At 40.7% G+C, this 10466-nt stretch overlaps 1 non-coding gene across 1 annotated transcript; it reads left to right on the top strand.

The window, feature by feature from the left end:
• The first annotated feature begins 4261 nt into the window (after positions 1–4261).
• TRNAC-ACA (transfer RNA cysteine (anticodon ACA)) lies at positions 4262–4334 on the top strand. Its single transcript has one exon. It is a non-coding gene; the product is annotated as a tRNA-Cys (tRNA).
• The last annotated feature ends 6132 nt before the right edge of the window (positions 4335–10466 follow it).

Consider the following 10466-nt stretch of genomic DNA (forward strand, 5'->3'; position numbering starts at 1 on the left):
GTTTCAAAGCAGGCCTGAGGCCCATTCATGGTGACCAGCTCAGGTACAAGGAGGACTCCAAGGGACACTTCTGCAGTGACTACTCATAGGGCTTTATGGAGGAGAGGGAGCGGGGCACCGTCGGCTTCTCTCCCAGTTCTGTTCACCGCCTTCCCTGTTGTGGAGGGCACCTGGGGACAGAAACCACGCTAGCGGAGGGGGAGGGGCCTACCTCTGCGAAGGTAACACAAGAGGAGACTGTCCAGGCCCGCATGGGGCTCTTCTCACCCCCTCTCCCCCACCCCCAGATGCGGAAAGCATATCATAGCTCCTTCCGCAGCTCAGAGCTGACGGATGATGTGGCCTTCAAGTGTATTTTGTCACCTTCAACATCCTTGGGAGAACTCTGGTTCCAGCTAATTCAACACTGAAAGGGAGCCTCTTGGGTGAGTGTTGCCTGAAGCCAGGAGGTGGTGGTCCCTGAGCACTGATCCAGGATAATCACTTTATTTAAAAGAAGCAGGTAGGGCTTCCCTGGTGACGCAGTGGTTAAGAGTCTGCCTGCGGGAAGATCCCACATGCCGCGGAGCAACTAAGCCCGTGCGCCACAACTACTGAGCCTGTGTGCCACAACTACTGAAGGCCGCACACCTAGAGCCCGTGCTCCACCACAAGAGCAGCCACTGCAATGTGAAGCGCCGCAACTACAGAAAGCCCGTGCACAGCCACAAAGACCCAACACAGCCAATGATAAAATAAATTCATTTTAAAAATAAAAATAAATAAAAGCAGCAGGTATGGGAACATATGTATATGTTAAACGGATTCACTTTGTTATGAAGCAGAAACTAACACACCATTGTAAAGCAATTATACTCCAATAAAGATGTTAAAAAAGGAAATAAATAAATAAAATGAAAGCAACAGAAGCCCCACCTCAGATTCTAATTTTAATCCAGAGTGAACAAACTGAAAGCTAACTGTATTAGCAAAGATGTTCCAAATGTAAAACAGTTTGTTATGTTATTAACAGAATTATTTACATGCATATTTACAAGCAGTCCTTTTGTACATAAGTTTTACTTTTAGTTAGTTGGAAAAAGATTTTTGACATTAGGTAAAAATATTACTAAAATAGGGTTGAGGTGGTACCACATTATAGTAAAGTATTAGAAAAGTGATTCTCAAGGTGTATCAATAATAAAGCAGATGAAAACTTGAGTGACAAAGATCTAGTAAAATTTTCTAGTAGAAAAGTCAATGCAACTCATGCTATAAAATGAAAGTGGTAAAGTCATATAAATAAAGCAGAATACTGTTATAGGCTTTATTTTTTAATAAATTTAAACCATAATTCAAAAAGAGTCATGTACCAAAATGTTCACTGCAGCTCTATTTACAATAGCCAGGACATGGAAGCACCTAAGTGTCCTAAGTGTCCATCAACAGATGAATGGATAAAGAAGATGTGGCACATATATACAATGGAATATTAGCCATAAAAAGAAACAAAATTGAGTTATTTGTAGTGAGGTGGATGGACCTAGAGTCTGTCATACAGAGTGAAGTAAGTCAGAAAGAGAAAAACAAATACCATATGCTCACACATATATATGGAATCTAAAAAAAAATAAAAGGTCATGAAGAACCTAGGGGCAAGATGGGAATAAAGACACCAACCTACTAGAGAATGGATTTGAGGACACGGGGAGCGGGAAGGGTAAGCTGGGACGAAGTGAGAGAGTGACATGGACACATATACACTATCAAACGTAAAATAGATAGCTAGTAGAAGCAGCTGCATAGTACAGGGAGATCAGCTCGGTTCTTTGTGACCACCTAGAGGGGTGGGATAGGGAGGGTGGGAGGGAGGGAGATGCAAGAGGGAAGAGATATGGGGATATATGTATATGTATACTGATTCACTTTGTTATAAAGCAGAAACTAACACACCATTGTAAAGCAGTTATACTCCAATAAAGATGTTTAAAAAAATAAAATAAATTTATTTTATTTATTTATTTATTTTTGGCTGCTTTGGGTCTTTGTTGCTGGGTGCGGTCTTTCTCTAGTTGCGCGAGCGGGGGCTACCCTTCGTTGCGGTGCGCTGGCTTCTCATTGTGGTGGCTTCTATTGTTGCAGAGCACGGGCTCTAGGTGTGCAGGCTTCAGTAGTTGTGGCATGCAGGCTTCAGAAGTTGTGGCACACGGGCTCAGTAGTTGTGGCTCGTGGGCTCTAGAGCGCAAGCTCAGTAGTTGTGGTGCATGGGCTTAGTTGCTCCGTGGCATGTGGGATCTTCCCAGACCAGAGATCGAAACTGTGTCCACTGCATTGGCAGGCGGATTCTCAACCACTGCACCACCAGGGAAGTCCCTGTTATAGGCTTTAGGGTAATGAGGTTAGGTGAAAAAAATGAACAATTCTAAAATTGCAATAAATCCTCAGTGAAGAATCTTGGTTGTTTAGTTGGGAGTTCTAAGTTGTTGTCTTTTTTAAATTTTTATTGGAGTATAGTTGATTTACAATGTTGTGTTAGTTTCGGGTGTACAGCAAAGTGAATCATATATATATATATTCACTCTTTCTTTAGATTCTTTTCCCATATAGGCCATTACAGAGTCTAAGTCTTTTTTTTAACCCCATTTTGAAAGCCCTTGGTATCAAATATCATCTGGATAATCAGTCATTAAGGATATATTCTAAGACTTCACTGCTAAAAATATTCATGATCGTGATTCATATTTGAAACTCAAGTCACTGAGTCACTAAATGTAAAACCAAATGAAAGCTATAATATTCATATCTTAAGGATGCTGCATTTTGCAGTAATATGTATTTCTAGGCTAAGACTGTTTCCCTCAAGAAAAGTATGAATAGAATTTTTTTTTTTTTTTTTTTTTGGCGGTACGCGGGCCTCTCACCGTTGTGGCCTCTCCCGTTGCGGAGCACAGGCTCCAGACGTGCAGGCCCAGCGGCCATGGCTCACGGGCCCAGCCGCTCCGCGGCATGCGGGATCCTCCCGGACCGGGGCATGAACCCGTGTCCCCTGCATCGGCAGGCGGACCCCCAACCACTGCCCCACCAGGGAAGCCCATGAATAGAATTTAAAGGATAAACTTCTAACCAGCTGGAAAAATTTACTTTTAACATTTCATTTATTTCAAAATTGATTTTATTGCAGCCAAAACAATGGAATTAACTGTACACAATAAACTATTATATATATACATATACATATACATTTTAAATTTTAGGGAATAAAGTTTACTTTGGCAGAGAGTGTTAAACAAAATTAATGCTGCATACGTTAGTAACATAACTGCATATCCTTAATTTGGTAGAAGTGTGACATTTTCTTGCTTTCCTGTGTTCTGCTAAATCACCACAACCTAAACTGCTTTATAAAACGTATATGCTGAAATTTAATTTTACTGTTTTTGCTTACTCTCTGATTACAAACAAAACTTTTCATAAGGCTCTTCTAATTCTGGGTCCATCTCATCATCAGTATCATCCAAGTATGGATCAACAGCCCCCGATAAATTTGTTCACAGATATAGAGAACAAACTAGTGGTTACCAGTGGGAAGAGAGAGGGTGGGAGAGGCAAGATAGGGGCAGGGGATTAAGAGGTACAAACAATTATGTATAAAATAAATAAGCTACAAGGATATATTGTACAACACAGGGAATATAGCCAATGTTTTACAATAACTATAAATGTACTATAACCTTTAAAAATTGTGAATCACTATGTTGTAAACCTGTAACTTATGTAATATTATACAGTAAAAGAGGTTAAAAAGTAAAAGAAAAGAAAAAGAAGTCAGGGTAAGGATAAAGTGCCAATTTTTTAAATTAACATAAAACCTGAAACAGTAAAACTAGAAGAAAACATATGGGAAAAGTTTCTTGACATTGGTCATGGCAATGATTTTTTGGTCATGATGCCAAAAGCACAGACAACAAAAGTAAAAGTAGACAAATAAGACTGCATCAAACTAAAAAGCTTTCTGCACAGCAAAGGAAACAATTGCCAGAGTGAAATGGCAAGCTATGGAATGGGAGAAAATATTTGCAAACCATATATCTGATAAGAGGTTAATAACCAAAATACACAAGGAACTTGAACAACTCAATAGCAAAACACAAAACAAAACACGACAACAAAGCACAAAATAACACAATTGAAAAATGGGCAAAGGTGGGGGTGGAGGGATAGATTGGGAGTTTGGGATTGACATGTATATATTGCTATATTTAAAACAGATAACCAGGGGACTTCCCTGGTGGTCCAGTGGGTAAGACTCCACGCTCACAATGCAGGGGGCCCAGGTTCGATCCCTGGTCAGGGAACTAGATCCCACATGCATGCCGCAACTAAGAAGTCCACCAGCCGCAACTAAGACCCGGGGCAGCCAAAATAAATAAATAAATAAATATATTTTTTAAAAAAGATAACCGGGACTTCCCTGGCGGTCCAATGGTTAAGACTTTGCCTTCCGATGCAAGGGGTGCAGGTTTGATCCCTGGTCAGGGAGCTAAGATCCCACATGCTTTGCGGCCAAAAACCAAAACACAAAACAGAAGCCGGGACTTCCCTGGTGGCGCAGTGGTTGAGAGTCCGCCTGCCAATGCAGGGGACATGGGTTCAAGCTCTGGTCCGGAAGGATCCCACATGCCGTGGAGCAGCTAGGCCTGTGTGCCACAACTACTGAGCCCATGTGCCACAACTACTGAAGCTCGCACACCTAGAGCCCTTGCTCTGCAACAAAGAGAGGCCACTGCAGTGAGAGGCCTGTGCAGTGCAACAAAGAGTGGCCTCCGTTCACCACAACTAGAGAAGGCCCACATGCAGCAATGAAGACCCAATGCAGCCAAAAATAAATAAATATTTTTTTCAAAAAGAAGCAATATTTAACAAATTCAATAAAGACTTTAAAAATGGTCCACATCAAAAAAAAATTTTTAATAAAATAAAATAGATAACCAACAAGGACCTACTGTATAGCCCAACAAGGTCCTACTGTATAGTGGCAGGGAACTCTGCTCAGTATTCTGTAATAACTTAAATGGGAAAAGAATTTGAAAAAGAATAGATACATGTATATGTATAACTGAATCACTTTGCTGTACACCTGAAACTAACACAACACTGTTAACTAACTATACTTCAGTATAAAATAGCAATTTAAAACAAATTTTTTAAATGGGCAAAGGTACATCAACTATACTTCAATAAAAGTTAATTAATTAATTTTAAAATGGGCAAAGGATCTGAATAGATATTTCTCAAAAGAAGACATACAAATGGCCAACAGGTATATGAAAAGGTGCTCACCATCACTAATCATCAGGGAAATGCAAATCAAAACCACAATGAGATATCACCTCACACCTGTTAGAATGGCTACTATCAAGAACACAAGAGGTAACAAGTATTGGTGAGGATATGGAGAAAAGGGAATCCATGTACACTGTTGGTGGGAATGTAAATTGATACAATCATTATGGAAAACAGTATGAAGGTTTCTCAAGAAAATTAAAAATAGAACTACCCTATGATCCAGCAGTCTCCCTTCTGGCTATATAACCAAAGGAAATGAAATTGAACCCAGAGGACATTATGCTAAGTGAAATAAGCCAGACACAGAAAGACAAATACTGTGTGATCTCACTTACATGTGTAATCTAAAAGAGTTCAAAGTCATAGAAGAATAGAGTAGCATGGTGGTTGCCAGGGGTTGGGGTTTGGGGAAAATGGGGCAATGTTGGTCAAAGGGCACAAAGATTCAATTAGGCAAGATGAATAAGTTCTGGAGATCTAATATACAGCACGATGACTACAGTTAACACTTCTGGACTGATACTTGAAATGTGCTAAGAGGGTAGATCTTAAGTGTTCTTACCACAAAAAGGGGGAGAGGGGCAACTATGTGAGGTGCTAGATATGTTACTTAGCTTGATTGTGGCTATCATTTCACAATGTAAATATATATCAAAATAGCAAGTTGTACACATTGAATATAATTTTTGTCAATTATACAATAAAACTGGAAAAAATAAAGGAAAATAAAATAGACACAGAAATAGAGGAGAGGGAAGAAGAAAATGGTACACAGCACCACGTAGGGACATTTAAAAGAACAACATTTATTATAATAATAGGAACAATACCTAACCATTATAGAGAGAGCTGAGGAAGGCTTTTTTCTCCTCTCCTACTTTAGCTTTCATTCTCCACCCTTCCCAACTCCCAACAAAGAATTTTCACTTACATATCCTGTTATCATCTCAAACCAAAAATGTCTGTTCACCATTCAAGAAGCAATAGTTGAGCGCCAACTTAGTGTCAGGCACTGCGAATTCTCTGATGAATCAAACAGGGCTTCTTTCTTCCAGAGTTCAGACTAGTAGGGAATAAAAACATAAAGACAAGTAAATTCCAGTAGGTACGTTACCGAATACAAATTCGTGTGCCCCATGCACAGTGAGGCCAAACGCTACCGAAAGTCAGAATTTGGAGCAGAGAAAGGTTTATTGCAGGGCCATGCAAGGAGATATGATTGGTTCATGCCCCAAAAACCCCCCAAACTCCCTGAAGCGTTTCAGCAAAGCACTTTTTTTAAAAGCCAGGTGAAGGAGGGGGTGTCGCAGGGTATGTGATCAGCTGGTGCACAATTCTCTGACTGGTTGATGGTGAGGTAACAGGGCGCTGTCGCAGGGGTTAACATTATCAGTCCTCAGGCTCCAGTAGGCCTGGGGGCTATGCGGTCAGGGTCATCAAGTAGTTAACATCTTCCATTCTGTGGGGGGGCTTTCAAATCAGTAAAACAACTCAGGAACTGTGCATCAGATACTGTTATCTAGGTACTTCAGAGAGGAGCTAAAGCAGCGGACATGGGGGAAGGCCTCCTGCTCCGTTACAGGTATTAGGTGCTTGGCCACGTCTGTTCCAAGTCGGGAGATGGAAGGGAGAGTGGGAGACCAGGGCATCTTGTGAAAGAACCTGAGGAAGAATGAGAATGTTGAGGGAGTAGGATTTATAAGAGGTGGTTGCGGATGGATTGAATTAAAGGATGAAGATGCGCACAAGGAAGGTAGAAAATGCTTAACTGGGACCGTTCAGAAGCGGGATGAGAGATGAAGCGAACTCTGAAGGCAGGTGGGCTCCTCAGAGCGAAGGTGCGGCCGCATCACTCACCTCCTCCCGGTCTTCCTGTTCCTCAGGAGACCCTCCGAGTCTAAGCTGAACAGGAGACCGTGTCCTTTCTCAGCCCCGTATTTGAAATAACTGAAGGGAAGGGCGATGGGACACAGGACATATTTCACGGAGGCCATTTCAACAATACAGTGAATTCATCTTGTGTCTGGGGTATGTGTGTATATGTATATACGTATACACACATATACACACTACATATATATTATATAATATGGGTGTGTACTGTGTCATATATCTCTATGTATATATGTGTATGTATATGTGTGTATAATACAGGAATGGCTCAAATCAAAGTACATATTTTTTAAATCTCCCCTGAATTAAAAAATATAAATGGAATGGGGAGAAAAGTACAAAGTGATGAAAATATTTCCTACGGAAATGACAATATGTTTGTATTACAGTTGCAATATTTAGCACAAAGAATACAGGAGGCTGAGTTACGTTTTAATTCTGATAAACAACAAATATATTTCTGGATAAGAATGTCCCATGCAATATTCGAGACATACTTATATTAAAACATTGTTGTTTATTTAAAATTCAAATATAAGTCAGGGTCCTGCATTTTATCTGCCAATGCAAGTTTATTTCCTATTCTTCAAAATCAACAAGATTAAAATGTTGATGCAGTTTTAAATTTTCAAATTTCTATACATTTGTTCTTTTATGTAATACTTCATTTTAGTCATAAACTGATAATTGGCATTATGAAAATACAAGGACTTCATAAAAGTCCAAAGTAAAAAGAACAAATCTACTCACATCTGATGAAGATGAAATAATCAGGGTTGATGATATTGATGTACCTTCCCACCGACATCCCTATACACACAAGGATGAAGAAGAGAGGGTGAATGGGGGCGTGTGTGCAGCAGGAGAATCTAATAAGACTGGAATCATACCACATACACTTAAAATATAGAGTATTATGTTTAAATTTTACTTCATTTAACAGAAGGAAAAGAAACAAAGGAGATTGAAAAAACTGCTGAACTTCAGGAAAATGTTCTTGACCACATGAGGGACCAAAAGGGATTCATAAAATCCCCTTTTTCTTCTCCAGGGTACTCTGACCTTCCCAGCCTGTTACCTTGTCCCTGAGGCATAATGTTTCTTAATACTCTCCCAAGGGGCCTCCCTGGTGGTGCAGTGGTTAAGAATCTGCCTGCCAATGCAGGGGACACGGGTTCGATCCCTGGTCCGAGAAGATCCCACATGCCGCGGAGCAACTAAGCCCGTGCACCACAACTACTGAGCCTGTGCTCCACAACTACTGAAGCCCACGCGTCTAGAGCCCGTGCTCCACAACAAGAGAAACCACCGCAATGAGAAGCCCGCGCACTGCAACGAAGAGAAGCCCCCACTCGCCGCAACTGAAGAAAGCCATTGCACAGCAACGAAGATCCAACGCGGCCAAAAATAAATAAATAAATTTATTTGAAAAAAAAGACTCTCCCAAGATGCATGCTTATCACTAATAACAGCTACAAAATTTGTCAGCAAGGATGACTAGGACAAGTGGGACCTGGTTCATTACCATGGGACTTCCTGTCCTGGACACTCATGATGTCTTAGTCCTCAGTGGTCAGAAATTTGAGATCAGAACTAGGTAACCAGAGTGAAGGATCGAGTTAGAGAAACTCACAGGCAGGGATGGAGGGGAGAGACCAAAGCATGTATGGGAGCGGGACTTATAATGAGAAACAACAGGGCAGAACAGTGGCATCCTATGATTGTTAGCTTTAGGTGTGTTTTCAGTTACATTCTTCTGCTCCAGAAAATGAAAATTGTTTAATGTTATTAGCTTCTCAGGCAGAGGCTGCAAATTGGCAGCTGCAGACTGAGTCTATTCCACAGACCTGTTTCAGATAGGCAGCATGCTTTTCAATAAAACATATTTCAGTTAGTTGCCAACATTTAAAGAATGGAAGGTTTCATATAAACATTTTGATTTGGGGCCAGTCTTGAAAAACTGGGAAAATCTGGCAGTCCTGGCCCAACATTCCTGCCCAGCAACACTGAGCTGGAGCTGAGTACTGGCCATCTTCTTTGGAAGAGACATATTCTTCCCCAATTTGCCAGTCCCCACGCTCCTTGCTATTAAATTATCGGCCTGCCTTTGTCAGCATTTGTTTGTAACCCTGATCATTTAAAAACATGTTTTTTTATTATTCAAAATAATAGCAGAGAGAATCTTAGGATAAACTCCATGTACTCCTCACGCGGTATCAACAATTATCCATCACCAACGTTGTTTCATCAACACCCTAACCAGTTCTCCAACACACTTGCATCTGCCCCTTGATTATTTAGATGCAAATCTAGACATCATCTCATCTGTAAATATTTCAGTGTGTGTCTCTTAAAGAACCAGAATGTGTGATTCCTAATCAGGCCTCTTTCCATTATGCCAAATATGCCACAGGTAATACACCGTGATGATAAGGATATATTATGGAGTAACAGTAGTGAACATTTCTGAGGGCTTCTTCTGTGGCTAGACATTGTGCTACGTACTTGTGTATGTTATGGCATGAAAGAAGATTTAATGACTTGTTATAGATCTCCCAGATGTCTTTGATTTCCATTTTAGTTTTTTTTTCATTGTAAAATATAAGTAACTTATGTTTTCTGGGTTTTTTTTTAATAGGAAGGTATTTTTTAATATTTATTTATTTATTTGGTTGCATCGGGTCTTAGTTGCGGCAGGCAGGCTCCTTAGCTGCAGCTCGAGGGCTCCTCAGTTGTGGCATGCGAACTCTTAGTTGAGGCATGCACGTGGGATCTAGTTCCCGGACCAGGGATAGAACCCAGGCCCCCTGCATTGGGAGCGTGGAGTCTTAACCACTGCACCACCAGGGAAGTCCCTAAGTAAATTATGTCTTAAGTTCATTGTCCACCAAATTTAAGGATGCTTAGGCTCAATTTTTGGGCTAGCTAGAGAAAGTGCTCAAAATTTGGTGATATCCGTGGGATCTAGTTCCCGGACCAGGGATAGAACCCAGGCCCCCTGCATTGGGAGCGTGGAGTCTTAACCACTGCACCACCAGGGAAGTCCCTAAGTAAATTATGTCTTAAGTTCATTGTCCACCAAATTTAAGGATGCTTAGGCTCAATTTTTGGGCTAGCTAGAGAAAGTGCTCAAAATTTGGTGATATCCGAGAGTCAACTTAGATATATATGCCTTTTAGTAGAAATATTTCCAACATTTCACTACTGCAACTCTCAGGCAATTATGTCATCAATGGTCTGTCAATCTG

Source organism: Lagenorhynchus albirostris, chromosome X (assembly GCF_949774975.1).
Source record: "Lagenorhynchus albirostris chromosome X, mLagAlb1.1, whole genome shotgun sequence".
Taxonomy (NCBI): domain Eukaryota; kingdom Metazoa; phylum Chordata; class Mammalia; order Artiodactyla; family Delphinidae; genus Lagenorhynchus; species Lagenorhynchus albirostris.